A 15,396-nucleotide genomic window follows, 5' to 3' on the forward strand; every position below is an offset into this window, starting at 1 on the left:
CGTACTTTAATTGAAAGTGGGATCCAGCAAAGTATAAATGATAAACAATTTAAGCAGGGTGACCAGAATGTCGGTCCAGCTTAGCCCAGCCTAGGTTTCAAAATAAGTAAATTTAGGAAGAAATCAATATCAATAAAAGATGAAGATAAAAAGACATCAAATTCTTTCAACTTTTATGGCTGGGGAACAAATTACAGCATGTGAGAAAATCCAGAAGCTCTTTTCAAAGTTTATGGCATGGAGGCAGCAGCAAAGTTGGCAAGCCCGGGGAGTGCAGTGAGCCAAGACCAGGATTCTCCAGTGTGCTAAAGCTGTTAGAGTACAGTGGTACCTCGGGTTACGAACAGTCCTGCTTATGAACGCTTTGGGTTATGAACTCCACAAACCCGGAAGTAGGTGTCCCGGGTTGTGAACTTTGCCCCAGGATATGAACGCAATCTGCTTCTGGGGCTGCAGGAGGCCTATGTAAGGAATGCACGCCTCAGGTTAAGAACGCTTCGGGTTAAGAACGGACTTCTGGAACGAATTAAGTTCATAACTCGAGGTACCACTGTACTGGGCTAGGAATCGGGAGACCAGGGTTGGTCTTTGTTAGGTTTCTGTTTATTGCCACTATGCAGTGCTTGGAGTCACAAGACTCTGTTTACATTCCAGAGTGTTGGAAGTCTCATGGGAGACAGCTGTTGATATTACTGGTTTCCTGTTTTCGTTGTTCCAGTTGGTTCTTTGCTTTCACAGAGAGCAGCTGTATTTTCTTTTCTGTCCTGTGTAGTTAGAAATAAAATGTAGCAATGTAGCTCATACATTTCTCGTCTTCTGCTGCTGCTGTATACTCTGCGTAATGAGGGAACGTGCCTGGAGCCTCATCAAAGGCTCAGGTCGTTAATCACCGTCGGAGGACTCGACCGGAGGAGTAGCTCGGTCGAACGCAAGTCCGACAGTCTTGAAGCCCACCAGGTGACCTTGGGCCAATCACTATTTCTCAGCCTAACCTTCAGGGTTCCTGCAAGGATAAAATAGAGAGAAGAAGTGTGCATGCCACCATAATAATAATAATATTTAATAATTTATTATTTATACCCCGCCCATCTGGCTAGTTTTCCCCAGCCACTCTGGGCGGCTTCCAACCAAGTATTAAAAACAATACAGCACCAGACATTAAAAACTTCCCTAAACTGGGCCACCTTCAGTTGTCTTTTAAAAGTATAATAGTTGTTTATTGCCTTGACAACTGCTGGGAGGGCATTCCACAGGGCAGGAGCCACTACCAAGAAGGCCCTCTGCCTGGTTCCCTGTAACCTCACTTCTCGCAGCGAGGGAACTGCCAGAAGGCCCTCGGAGCTGGACCTCAGTGTCCAGGCTGGATGATGGGGATGGAGACACTTCTTCAGGTATACAGGACCAAGGCCATTTAGGGCTTTAAAGGTCAGCACCAACACTTTGAATTGTGCTCGGAAACATTCTGGACTCTTTGCAGAAAAGATGGGGTGTAAATGTAATATAACACTGATGAACAAGGGCAATTACAGTTATCTGAAAGAAATGTGTTGAGTGAATTGTCCCCCGTGATCCTTATGCATGTGTTTTTTAGAAGTGCAAACAGCAGCCACTTTGTGTCTAGAGGGGGGAATTATTACTGAGATCACAGCAGACAGGGAGGGAGAGTTTAACCTTTTCCTCCCCCAGATGAAAATTGCTCCTCTGTAGTTCCTAATTGAACTAGGAATAATATGAGTTTTCCTCCCATTGGTGGCTGCAATTTATGTTTTTTTTTTTAGTTTTTTTTTAAATGCATTTAACATCTCATTTGATTTGACCCTCAGATGAACAACAATGACTGCATTATACCTTGAAAGTGCAGGTTGTTTCTAAAAAACATTCCCTTGGAAAGAAGTTTTTTTTGAAAAACCCTGCCAATTTAGATACAGTGACTGAACTGGAGGCCCCTCGACTGACTTCAGGTCCAGTGTTGGACCATTTCAATCGGATACTCCCTACTGATGTGGATAGATTCCTCCAAGTTGGTAGGCCCACCACCTGCCTCCTTGATCCGTGCCCATCTTGGCTGATTAGGGAGTGTCCAGATGTTGCGCGGACCCCCCTGGTTGAAATTATCAATTTGTCCCTTGACACGGGGACATTCCCAGGGGAACTGAAGGAAGCAGTGGTGTGTCCACTCTTAAAGAAAACTTCATTAGATCCCTTAGACCTATCCAATTACCACCCAGTTTCAAATCTTCCATACCTGGGTAAGGTAATTGAGAGAGCGGTTGCTGAACAGCTTGGTAGGTTTCTGGAGGAATCATCGGCATTAGATCCATTTCAGTCCGGTTTCCGTCCTGGTTTTGGGACGGAGACGGCTCTGGTTGCCCTAACAGATGATCTCCATAGACAACTGGATTGAGGCGGGTCAGGACTGCTGATCCTTTTAGATTTGTCAGCAGCCTTTGACATGGTCGATCATGATCTTCTGGACCACCGCCTCGCAGACGTGGGGATACAGGGCATAGCCCGTAACTGGTTGTGCTCTTTTATCTCTAGTCGGGGACAGAGGGTGGCACTAGGGAGGGAAATGTCGTCGTGCCACTCCTTGGTGTGTGGAGTGCCGCAGGGTGCAATTCTCTCCCCGATGCTTTTTAACATCTTTATGTGCCCCCTTGCCCAGATTATCCGGAGCTTTGGGCTGGGCTGTCACCAATATGCTGATGACACTCAGCTCTATCTGCTGATGGATGGCCACACCGACTCGGCCCTGAACACACTGACCAGATGCTTGGAAGCTGTGGCTGGATGGTTTCATGGGAGCCGATTGAAACTAAATCCTTCGAAGACAGAGGTCCTATGGCTAGGTTGGGATGGCATGGGGATGAGGGACCAACTCCCTTCTCTTGCGGGGGCCAAATTAGTGCCATTGCCTTCCGTTAAGAGTTTGGGTGTAATCCTTGACGCCTCCCTTTCCATGGAGGCGCAAGTTACAGCAACAGCCAAGGTGACATTTTTCCACCTTCGCCGCATCAAGCAGTTGGTCCCTTACCTTTCCCGCCCCGACCTGGCCCCAGTGATCCATGCGACGGTCATCTCCAGGCTTGACTACTGTAATTCGCTCTACGCGGGGCTGCCCTTGAAGCTGTCCCAGAAACTCCAGCGGGTACAGAATGCTGCAGCCAGGCTCCTCACGGGGTCTCTGCCATGGGAGCATATTCACCCAGTGCTTTTCAAGCTGCACTGGCTCCCGGTGGAGTACAGGGTCAGATTTAAGGTGCTGCTTTTGACCTTTAAAGCCCTTCACGGCCTAGGACCCTCGTACCTACGGGACCGCCTCTCCTGGTATGCCCCACGGAGAGCCTCAAGGTCCATAAATAACAACACCCTAGTGGTCCCAGGCCCTAAGGAAGTTAGATTAGCTTCAACCAGAGCCAGGGCCTTTTCAACTCTGGCTCCGGCCTGGTGGACCGCTCTGCCTCATGAGACCAGGGCCCTGCAGGATCTGATTTCTTTCCGCAAGGCCTGTAAGACAGAGTTGTTCTGCCTGGCCTTTGGCTTGGAGCCAATTTGATTCCCTCCCTCCCTCTCTTTCTTTTTTCTTTTCCTTCTCCTCCTGCGATGAGGCTACATTTTAATATTTTAATGTTCCATTATTTTAATGTTGTATTTTATTTTTGTTTTTAAGTTGTAATCATTCATCTTGTTTTTATTATTGCTTGTAAGCCGCTCTGAGACCGGCCTTGGCTGGGGAGGGCGGGGTATAAATAAAAAATTATTATTATTATTATTATTATTATTATTAATAATAATAAAGTGCATCTGTGATGGACACATCCTGGGTTAGCCTCCTGGTGACCCAGAAACCAATCAGAGCTGGGCGGAGTGTCTTCCAATCAGGAGAGAGAGTGGAGCTTTGAATGTTAGAATTAGACAGTCTAACTGTCAGGTAGGGCTTGTCTGTCAGTGTTAGTTAGTGCATGGACAGTGCCTAGTTAGAGATCCATTTAGAGCCTGGTTAGAGCTGAATTATGGTGTAGCTAGCAGGGCAACCCAGATTGTTTTCCTTAGGTGAAAGTAAAAATTCTAGAAGGCGCTGGAAGTGTAAAACCAATAGCCATTGAAGAAGGAATCAGTCTATTTAAAGACAGGTTTAAAATGAGAATTTCAATAAAGTTCTTAGCTTATTTTTGTGAAGAGTGTTTGTTCATAACAAAGTGTTCTGCCGAGAGTAGGTGGGTTATGAGCTCTTTATGATGTGAGGGGGCATTATTATCCAGAAACATCATAGCCAGACACTGAAGAGACCTGTCAGGAGTAAGCATGGACCAGGCTTCCTCAACTTCGGCCCTCCAGATGTTTTGAGACTACAATTCCCATCATCCCTGACCACTGGTCCTGCTAGCTAGGGATCATGGGAGTTGTGGGCCAAAAACGTCTGGAGAGCCAAGGTTGAGGAAGCCTGGCATGGACCAATGGTATCAAATAGTATGAGAAACAGCCCTATTAGAAAAAGTAACTCATAAATTGAAACTGACATGGGGACAAATAGAAGAAGACGCCCTCAGCCCAGTATGGTTCCCCTTTATCACATACAGTGGTACCTCGGGTTAAGAACTAAATTCGTTCCGGAGGTCCGTTCTTAACCTGAAACCATTCTTAACCTGAGGAGTGCTTTTGCTAATGGGGCCTCCCGCTGCTGCCACAACACCGGCGCATGATTTCCATTCTCATCCTGGAGCAAAGTTCTCAACCTGGAGCAACTGCTTCCTGGTTAGCGGAGTTTGTAACCTGAAACATCTGTAACCTGAAGCGTCTGTAACCCAAGGTACCACTGTACACAGCCCAACAAGACAACAAGAAGAATCCACCAACAGCATACGAATCAATCTGGCTAACCTGATTGAAACACACACACACCCTACTCACACACAAAAACAAATATCACTACAGCCAACCAAAGACAACCAGCCACACCCTAGGCCCACCCCAGCCTCTCTCACCACCAAGAAAATACAACAAGCGAATAGTAAGAGAACCCACACAAGTAACACTGACACAAAACCTCATACATACAATAAGTAGAATACAGTGGTACCTCAGGTTACATGCGCTTCAGGTTACATACGCTTCAGGTTACAGACTCCGCTAACCCAGAAATTTTACCTCGGGTTAAGAACTTTGCTTCAGGATGAGAACAGAAATTGTGCGGCGGCAGCGCAGCAGCAGCAGGAGGCCCCATTAGCTAAAGTGGTGCTTCAGGTTAAAAACAGTTTCAGGTTAAGAACAGACCTCCAGAATGAATTAAGTACTTAACCTGAGGTACCACTGTACCCCTACCCCACTCACCATTCTCTCTCCCTCTTTTCTTCCTAACCTAACACACTGTATGCAAAACTAATGTCTCACAACAAATGAAACTGATCTGTAGGAAACACAACTTGAAAGAAGAGACAATGCACGTATTTTTGTAAACGAAGAAATCTTTAATAAAAATTTATTTTTTAAAACAAAACAAAGTATTCTGCCTTATTGGAGTCCCTGTTAAGCTATGAAACTCATTAAGTATAAATAAACGTTCTCGTTTTGTTCCCATAGTGCCTGATCCATGTGGTCACAGGCTCTTCTTCCACATAATTGCAATGCCTTGCTGCTGGTTATTAAGAAACATCACCGCAGAGAGATAATAACAGACCTCTTAAGTGTTCTGACAGGAAGAGTCAGAAGTTTTGAAACCATCTCAAAGCCCTGTCACATCACATCACTCCCATCTTTAACGAGGGATGTTGTCACAACATCTCTAACACCTGGAGTTTTCTTCTCCGTCTCAAGGAATGATGCCTGTGAACCCAGTTACATCCATCTGCCAGGGCTAATAACCATTGATAGACCTACTCACAAGTGTGAATTTTTCAAATCTCCTTTTGAAGAAATCCAAGGCTTCCGTGATTCCTATCCATGTAAGAGGGCTTTGTATGAGACTAACAGGATTCACCTGTTGTCTTTGTCTTTGTCAAAGCTATGGTTTTCCCAGTAGTGATGTATGGAAGTGAGAGCTGGACCATAATTAGGCTGATTGCTGAAGAACTGATGCTTTTGAATTCAGGTGCTGGAGGAGAATCTTGAGAGTCCCATGCAAGAAGATCAAACCTATCCATTCTGAAGGAAATCAGCCCTAAGTGCTCACTGGAAGGACAGATCCTGAAGCTGAGACTCCAGAATTTGGCCACCTCATGAGAAGAGAAGACTCCCTGGAAAAGACCCTGATGTTGGGAAAGATGGAGGGCACAAGGAGAAGGGGACAACAGAGGACGAGATGGTTGGACAGTGTTCTCAAAGCTACCAGCATGAGTTTGACCAAACTGCGGGAGGCAGTGGAAGACAGGAGTGCCTGGCGTGCTCTGGTCCATGGGGTCACGAAGAGTCAGACACGACTAAACGACTAAACAACAACAACAGGATTCACAGATGCTCAAAGGTTTGGGATGGGTGTGTTAAAGATATAATATGCATAAATGCTATGTTTGAATGCACTGTATTTGAAACACTATCAATGTGGGAGATTTTGCAGTCAAACCAAACAATGCAGATCTATGAGAGTTAGTAAATGAAGGAGTTAAGGAGCAAAGAGCTGTTAGGAAGCAAGGGCGGTTTCCTTTTTTAAAAAAAAAAAAAATATACATCTTTATTGGTTTAAAATACAATCTTACAATAAAGGTAAATACTACAAAGTTAAGCACAGAAAAGAAAAGAAGAAAAAAGAAAAGAGAAAAAAAAAAAGAATTCTCCACATCCAAAAATACAATTTTATCACGCAGTTTGTTTTATTTCTTTTTCCATCTATACCTCTAAGATGTTTATTCCATTTATTTATTATGCACAAATATCATTCAATTCTGCTAGGATGGTATCATTTTTACAATATAGTCTTATATATTCATTAAATGTTTTCCATTCTCCGTATACTTTTTGATTTAAGGTTCCCCTGACTTTTCCACTCAGCTTTGCTAATTGGAAATACTCTATCAGGGCAGTTTCCTGTTCCTTTCTGTCTCTTCTCTTTGAACCATGTAACTAAGCAGACATATGGGGCTGGGATTCCAGACTTCAGTATTCTGTAACCAATAATACTGCTCAATGTATCTGAGAAAGATTTACCAAGCACTTGGGAACCCTTGGTCATGAATGTATTGATATCTGGAATAGTGCCTGGGCAAGGTATTGGGAGGCAAATGCTGGACATCTATTGGTTCATGAATTGATTTTTGTAATCAATTAATTTTTCTAATAGAAAAATGGATGAAGCCTCCTTCCCCAAATGGTGTCCACAGCTCCTATAAACCCTAGGAATTCTTGGAGGGCACCAAGTTGAGGGAGGCTGGAATAAGCTGGGATAAGCTTATGAAGAAATTCATAAAAAGAGAGGATTTTCAACAAGCAAGCAGTGCAGAAGGCAAATGGACATGCTTTTACTGTTTATTAGAATATGCCCTGTGGCTTGGTAGAAGTCTATTTTTGTAACCCTGTTTTTTTCTCTAAGATAGCTCTGTTTAATTTGCTTGCTGCTTTTTAAAACAAAATTAAGTAAAATAATAATAGTAAAACAAAAAACATTCTCTCAGTTAAATTGGAATTCAGGAGGAAAAGAACAATAGAGGAATAGATCTTGTCAAGGGTTGGGATGATAGCCACATTGCTGTCAGCTCTTTTTATTCCCAAAGTCTTTTTCTTCACTTTCTTTTTTTTTTAAAATAAAATATTTATTAAGGTTTTACAAAAAAGCACATACATACATACAACATAGAATAAAAAAAAAAAACATAGCAAAAATGCAGAAAAAATAGACAGAAAAATACACAATAAAAAAGATAATAGAAAAAAGAAAAAAGAAAAAAATCCAATTTTTAACTTTATACTTGTTTAACCCTGTTTCTTGACTTCCTCACACCTCCCTTTTTGTGTTCCCATTTACCCAATCAAGTTCAGCAAATCCTTGCCCTCTTTCGATTCTCATTGTTAATTATATAATGAATCGCTCTTGCATGTTCCTTATAGCTTAGTCACTTATACCGTGTTGTTTAAATTTGACATAGTATAACTCTAATCTTTCACCCTTTTTTAATTCATTTTTGCATACTCTTTCTAACTTTATCACAAATGCCATATTATTTTTTATCCAGCATCATTTTAACATTCATAAATTTTACAATGTTTCTGCAAGTAGTCTTTGAACTTCTTCCAATCCTCTTCCACCGACTCTTCTCCCTGGTCTCGGATTCTGCCAGTCATTTCTGCCATCTCCATATAGTCAATTACTTGCATCTGCCATTCTTCCAAGGTGGGTAGATCTTGTGTCTTCCAATGCTTTGCAATGAGTATTCTTGCTGCTGTTGTTGCATACATAAAAAATGTTCTGTCTTTCTTTGGCACCAATTGGCCGACCATGCCCAGGAGAAAGGCCTCTGGTTTCTTCAGGAAGGTATATTTAAATATCTTTTTCATTTCATTATAGATCATCTCCCAGAAAGTCTTAATCCTTGGGCACGTCCACCAAAGGTGAAAGAATGTACCTTCAATTTCTTTACATTTCCAACATTTATTATCTGGCAAGTGATAGATTTTTGCAAGCTTGACTGGGTTCATGTACCACCTGTAAATCATTTTCATAATATTCTCTCTTAAGGCATTACATGCCGTGAATTTCATACCAGTGGTCCACAACTGTTCCCAGTCCGCAAACATAATGTTATGACCAATGTCTTGTGCCCATTTAATCATAGCTGATTTAACCGTTTCATCCTGTGTATTCCATTTTAACAGCAAGTTATACATTCTTGATAGTATCTTAGTTTTAGGTTCTAGTAGTTCTGTTTCCAATTTTGATTTTCCCACCTGGAAGCCCATTTTTTTGTCCAAATTATAGGCCTCTCTTATTTGATGATAATTGTAATGGGTTAAGGGGCTGCTTGTGCGTAAATGGTTGAGTTCTCAACTCATGCAATCAGTTTCTAAAAACTCTCCCAGACCGCGGAGCCATGGGTGCATGGCTACCTCAATCGCTGGCAGAATCCGTCAGTGGGCGCTTCCGGAATTTACGCCAACATAAGAGTTCCTTAACGGAAACTCTCCTTCTGGATTCTCTGCGTGACAGTTTCCTGCGCGGAATAGGCGTCCCCAGCGGAGGTCCTGAGACCTCTCCGCTGTTCTCACTGGAAGTATCTTGGAGCCATCCCTCCGACTGAGTTTCTGCGGGAACTCTCTCTCTCCCCCTGCTGGTTCCTTCCTCAGCATCCGAGGGTCTCCTAGCCTCCTTGAGCCCTTCCACCACCTGACTCTCTGATGGCAGCTCCCTGACAATAATGAAACCAGTCTCGCACTTTATCTTTTAGTTTCTCAAAACTCTGCAATTTCAATTTGTCTCCTTCTTGTTCTAATATCTCCCAATATTTTGGCCATTTGGCCTCCATATTGAGTCTTTTCAAAGCCTTTGCTTCCATAGGTGACAACCACCTTGGGGTCTTATTTTCCAATAAATCTTTGTATCTTGTCCAGACAATAAACAATGCTTTCCTGACAATATGGTTTTTAAATGCTTTATGCGCTTTAACCTTGTCGTACCACAGATATGCATGCCACCCAAAAACATTGTTAAAACCTTCCAAATCCAAAATGTCAGTGTTCGCAAGAAGCAGCCAGTCTTTCAACCAGCAGAATGCTGCTGATTCATAGTAAAGTTTAAAGTCTGGCAGGGCAAACCCACCTCTTTCCTTTGCATCAGTTAATATTTTAAATTTTATTCCGGGCTTTTTGCCCTGCCAGACAAATCTAGAAATATCTCTCTGCCACCTCTTGAAACAGTCCATCTTGTCCACAATCTGCAAAGTTTGAAACAAAAATAACATTTTTGGCAATACATTCATCTTTATAACTGCAATTCGACCCAACAAGGAAAGCTTCAATTTTGACCATATTTCTAGATCTTTTTTTACTTCAGACCAACATTTCTCATAGTTATCTTTAAATAAATTCAAATTTTTAGCAGTCATAAAAACCCCTAAATATTTTACTTTCTTAACCAATATTAAACCTGTCTCTTTCTGAAACCTCTCTTTCTCAATCTTCTTCACTTTCATCTCAGAGTTGACCTGGGGACTGTATTCAGATCCTGGGAATCTCCCACCACAAAGATCCTGACGTTTATCATCAAAAACCTGAAAACGGCAACACTCTGAAGGAACTAACATAGCACTAATTCAGCTCTCACTATTTCTGTCCATATATCAAGAATTTTCAAGAGAAAACTCTCACACAACGAGATTCACAAATTCTGACTGCTAGAATGAATACGTACAGCATACTCAACAACTCTAACTGGTCACCCTCCATGCTCATCAACATTATATGCAAGTACAGTGGTACCTCAGGTTAAGTACTTAATTCGTTCCGGAGGTCCGTTCTTAACCTGAAACTGTTCTTAACCTGAAGCACCACTTTAGCTAATGGGGCCTCCTGCTGCTGCCATGGCGCCGGAGCACGATTTCTGTTCTCATCCTGAAGCAAAGTTCTTAACCTGAAGCACCTGAAGCCCTCCAGCTCTGATCAGAGTCAGTCTCATCCTGTTAAAGTAATGTTTAATTAGCATGGGCCGTGGAAGGAAGGCCAATCAATATGGGGACCCTAAGATGTGTTCACAAGCAATTGTTTCAGCTGTCCTGATAGCGGAATATGCCATCCATCTTCGCTCCGCTGTCAAGAGTAGGCGAAGAGGGCTTTGCTCATTTCACTTGCCTCATTTCAGCTCCTGCATGACATTCCCTACCCTTGACATATCCCATCCTGCAAATCAATTATGACTGGCGTTAGTTCCTTCTTCTTCTTCTTCTTCTTTTGCTTCACCCCTCTCAGATATCAGGTCCGTGAACATCAAGGATTCGCTTTTACGCTTTATGTCTGCTTCTTTCAAATCTACTTGTTTCACCTGCCTCTAAAGCGTAGCTGCTGCCTTTGAATGTCAGCCGCATTGCCGTCTCCCATGCAGTTTTAAATTATTGCCGCTGCTGGTGGAAATAAATAAAAAAATAAATACATGGGGAAAATTTCCCGGGAACTTCTTCTGATGCTTCGATCTGGTGCCCAGGGTCAAAATGAATGCACTGTCTTTTAATTCCCTATAAAATGGAGCAAGGCCCCAATTAATAACCTTTGGCTCTGACTAATTGCTTCCGCCCATCCCCTAAAAAGATAAATTGATAGATTACTGGATTTTTTTGGATGCTGAGATCATTCTGAATACTTAAAAAGGCATCCCAGCCTAAGAGGCGAGGAACAGATGGAAGAAATGTAGATTGCAGCAGGGGTAGCCGGAAGATAGATTGGGATCTACTGGTAAATCACAGGATCATACACATCATATGTATTTTGTGTTTTTATATTGTGATTTTATCTTGTGACCAGCCCTGAGACCTGTGGGGATAGGGAGGTATACAAATTTTCATCATCATCATCTGGTCAGCAATAATTTCTGGCTCCTAATTTGTTGTCAGTAGCAACAACCAAAGCTGATACCACTGCCAAATTAGCTTGCTGGAATCCTTGATTTGAAATAACTCAGATGTAGATTTAGACCCCATCCCTTAAGTCACCATTGCAGATGGGAGTTGAAGTTCAACCAAGATGACACCTAAGCCCAGGTCTCTGATTCATTATATATATAGGGAAAGGGACCCCTGACCATTAGGTCCGGTTCTGGCCGACCCTAGGGTTGCAGCGCTCATTTCGCTTTACTGGCCAAGGGAGCCGGCGTACAGCTTCCGGGTCATGTGGCCAGCATGGCTAAGCTGCTTCTGGCAGACCAGAGCAGCGCACGGAAACGCCGTTTACCTTTAAACGCCGTTTCCCTTCCCGACGGAGCGGTACCTATTTATCTGCTTGCACTGGTGTGCTTTCGAACTGCTAGGTTGGCAGGAGCAGGGACCGAGCAACGGGAGCTCACCCCATCGCGGGGATTCGAACCGCCGACCTTCTGATCAGCAAGTCCTAGGCTCTGTGGTTTAACCCACAGCGCCACCATATATATATATATATATATATATATATATATATATATATATCCATTTCACTCTGCTGGGTATTTCTCCTCCCCCAAGGTTTGTCCAAGGACTCCAGTTCCAGCCAGCTGGCCACGGAGATGAAAGTTTTGGACAGAGCCTTAAGTATAAATTTGGCTCTATGCATATGTCTAGTAGAGGTATAAAATATTACAAGAAATTCAGATTTATCAATCTGGGCAGCCTGACCTCTTTTACCACAACTATAAAAGCTATGAGTGATGCAATCCATCAATGGGCAGACACAATGTGCTTTGACAGTGGACCAGGCAATTTTGCACAAACGAGCCTCAGTGCCAATTCCTTAAGTAATATACCAGTTTCATTAAAAAGACAGCCCAGAGAGAGGCTGTTTCTTCTGGGGTTTGTGTGTGTGTGTGTCAGCTGGAGGATATATTGCAAATAATGTAGAATTGATGGTAGACTGCCCGTTTAAAATTAATTATGGCCATAATTAAGAGCATGCGAGGAAAGGCTGTATTGCAGTGGGGGGGGGGGGAGATGGTCTATAGGAGGAGATTTTTCTATAGCAGTGTATTAGATGGAAGCAGAATTAAATGCAGCTGTTCCACTAATGTAAATGATCTGGTTATTGCTTTCCATTCCATATTTTATGACACTGTTTGGACTTGGGGAGAAACGCAGAGAAAAGAAAATTAAGCAGAAATTGAATCGCTTGAGAAGAAAATGAGATTTCTCTTCCCCTGTCCCCCCCCCCTCGCCTTCTCAGGATAATGTTATGGTCATCATATGAATGCAATCCTTAATTAATAAGGAAAACATTTAGGACAACTCTTTCCTATAATACAATCTCACGGTGGGGGGGAGGGGCTTGCCCAATCCAAATGTGATTTCCTTCAGACGTAATGAAGGTTTTTCTCTTTATAAAGTATTTAATGTAATTCTTCCTGTGTCCCAACTCACTCAATAAGAATAGTTGGCATTTATGTAGGGGTGAATTCAATGAAGCGATCCTGTTCACACATGGAGCCTCTCCCACCCGCCCCTCTCCTCTCCTGCCCCTCTCCTCTCCTGCCCCTGCCCCAAATTTTGGGTGTTCCTCCCCAATCCTCCAAAGCTGATGTGGGGGGCAGGGAGAAGGGAGGGAGAGGGTCTGTTGCACAAGCAGAAGTCCTTGTTCAGATGACTCTGTTGGCTGCAACCCATAACATGCCAAAGGGATTTACCGAATTTTCCTGTGTATAAGACGCCCCAGTATAAGACGGCCAGTTAAGCTATGGTTTTCCCAGTAGTGATGTATGGAAGTGAGAGCTGGGCCATAAAGAAGGCTGATCGCCGAAGAATTGATGCTTTTGAATTATGGTGCTGGAGGAGACTCTTGAGAGTCCCATGGACTGCAAGAAGATCAAACCGATCCATTCTGAAGGAAATCAGCCCTGTGTGCTCCCTGGAAGGACAGATCCTGAAGCTGAGGCTCCAATACTTTGGCCACCTCATGAGAAGAGAAGACTCCCTGGAAAAGACCCTGATGTTGGGAAAGATGGAGGGCACAAGGAGAAGGGGATGACAGAGGACGAGATGGTTGGACAGTGTTCTCGAAGCTACCAGCATGAGTTTGACCAAACTGCGGGAGGCAGTGGAAGACAGGAGTGCCTGGCGTGCTCTGGTCCATGGGGTCACAAAGAGTCGGACACGACTAAACGACTAAACAACAACAACAAGATGCCCCCATGTACAAGACGCCCCCTACTTTTGGGGACTCCAATTTAAGAATGTGTGGGGAGATGACCCAGAGTTGTTGAGTTTTTCAGAGGGAGGATTGCCAAAGTTGTTGAGCTTTTTTTTGAAGGGGAGAGCCCTGAAAATTACTCACCCAATGCTGAGAATCGCAGCTGCAGCCAATCCACAGCAGCCATTGACACAGCAGCAGCCAATCCACAGCAGCCCTTCCAACAGCCACCAATCACCCACCCAATCACCGCTGACAAACCCCTGCTCGCAGCTGCCACCAATCGCCCATCCCACATATGCACTATCTGTGTATAAGACGCCACCCCGATTTTTAACATTCTTCCCCTCCCATTTTTTATTAGTTTTCCACATTTATAACAATTATAACATATAAAACACACAAAACAAAACACATTACAATTCTGAAAAAGAAAAAGGAAAAGGAAAAAAAAGACATATTCCTTCTTATAAATTCCATTGTTAAGTGACTTCCTCAAATCCCCCCTAACTGAATTTCATTATATCACCTTGTAACAGTTCTCCCAAACATTTTTCTAAATACAGTGGTACCTCGGGTTAAGTACTTAATTCATTCCGGAGGTCTGTACTTAACCTGAAACTGTTCTTAACCTGAAGCACCACTTTAGCTAATGGGGCCTCCTGCTGCCGCCGCACCACCAAAGCCCTATTTCTGTTCTCATCCTGAAGCAAAGTTCTTAACCCGAGGTACTATTTCTGGGTTAGCGGAGTCTGTAACCTGAAGCGTATGTAACCCGAGGTACCACTGTAATTAGTTCCTTCAATTAACTATATTCAACTCTTTTCTTATTGTCTGAAATCCATATTACTATACCACATTCTTATTGTTATCCTAGGCCTGTTTAGTACTTTCAAGAACCTTCTCAGTTATCTTATATTACAATATATAGCTAAATAGTCTTTATATTTCATCCAGTCTTCTTGGTTTTCCTCCTCTTTCTGTTCACGGATTCTTCCAGTCAGGTCAGCCAGCTCCAGAAACTTCAACATCTTCATCTACCATTCTTCTATCGTTGGTGATTTTTAACATTCTTTTAGAGTAAAACAACCCTTGTCTTATACATGGAAAAGTCCAGTACATACAGGACCCCACAGTAATTCTTACAACAACCCTGTTAGGCTGTTCAGTTTATTTATCCTCACAAGGAGTACTGAGGTTGCCTGAGGGTGCTTGCCTAACGCCACTGAATGAATTCATGACAGGCCTGAGATTTTTAACCGGGGACAGTCACCTCTCCAGTTCTGTGTCAAAGGCTCTGTGCTGCACCAGCTCACTTGAAAGTAAGAACCTCTGGAGTTAATGGTGCATACCTTTAGGTAAATGATGAGATGGGGCTAATGCTTTAATGGCCAGTCAGCTCTCTCCCCTCCTTGTTTTAATCTTGCTAAGCATTGCCTCCCACTTTGTCAAAAACGTGTTAGGGCAGCCTTCGAGAACTTGGTGCCCTCCAGCATGCGCTGGCCAGAGCCAATGGGAGCCCTAGTCCATTGACATAGGGAGGGCAGCAAGTTGGCAAAGGCTGTGTTACAAGAGCACTAGGTGTCAGCAGTGGCGTTGCGTGGGTTGTCAGCACCC

At 43.3% G+C, this 15,396-nt stretch overlaps 1 long non-coding RNA gene across 1 annotated transcript in view; it reads right to left on the reverse strand.

The window, feature by feature from the left end:
• Positions 1-587: 587 nt before the first annotated feature.
• The window catches only part of LOC307212732, a 150,261-nt gene continuing 135,452 nt past the window's right edge, over positions 588-15,396 (reverse strand). Inside the window, exon 2 of the long non-coding RNA XR_013837153.1 lies at positions 588-1,003. This is a non-coding gene — a long non-coding RNA (uncharacterized lncRNA). The remainder of the gene's footprint in view (positions 1,004-15,396) is intronic.

Source organism: Podarcis cretensis (genome assembly GCF_951804945.1).
Source record: "Podarcis cretensis genome assembly, chromosome: 3".
Classification (NCBI taxonomy): domain Eukaryota; kingdom Metazoa; phylum Chordata; class Lepidosauria; order Squamata; family Lacertidae; genus Podarcis; species Podarcis cretensis.